This window comes from Sinocyclocheilus anshuiensis, unplaced genomic scaffold, assembly GCF_001515605.1.
Source record: "Sinocyclocheilus anshuiensis isolate Anshui unplaced genomic scaffold, SAMN03320099.WGS_v1.1 scaffold1328, whole genome shotgun sequence".
NCBI lineage: Eukaryota > Metazoa > Chordata > Actinopteri > Cypriniformes > Cyprinidae > Sinocyclocheilus > Sinocyclocheilus anshuiensis.
The window spans coordinates 1,003,581-1,003,913 of NW_015548192.1; the positions used below are offsets into that span (position 1 = coordinate 1,003,581).

The 333-nt window shown below is 48.9% G+C and overlaps 1 protein-coding gene across 1 annotated transcript in view; it reads right to left on the minus strand.

The window, feature by feature from the left end:
* Positions 1–333, minus strand: part of LOC107653121 (enhancer of polycomb homolog 1-like) — a 48,941-nt gene that overhangs the window by 2,197 nt on the left and 46,411 nt on the right. The gene's annotated exons all lie outside the window — the stretch shown is intronic.

Sequence of the window (333 nt, forward strand, 5' to 3'; positions counted from 1 at the left end):
CATTAGCTCATCCATGAACATGATTTCTGCCCGAGTCCCGTCGGATTGCATCGGCTGTGGGGATGAAGACGACAACTCTATGGCGTTATTTTAATGAAAAATGTCGAGAGTGCTTTATTGTAGTGCAAAAGCACATTAATATAATGCGCGAGCGTGAATCTCTCCACTCGCACGCGGATTTCCTTTGCTCTCGCACAAAACCTGACGCGTGCGCCCAGATACACGCTGCTCTCGCCCAGAGAGTGTGCGCGCACTTAAAACGTCTCTCCTCGCACTCAAACTGTCCTGTGCACTCGCAAATCTCTCTGTGCTCATGCGCTAGATGTTAATTAT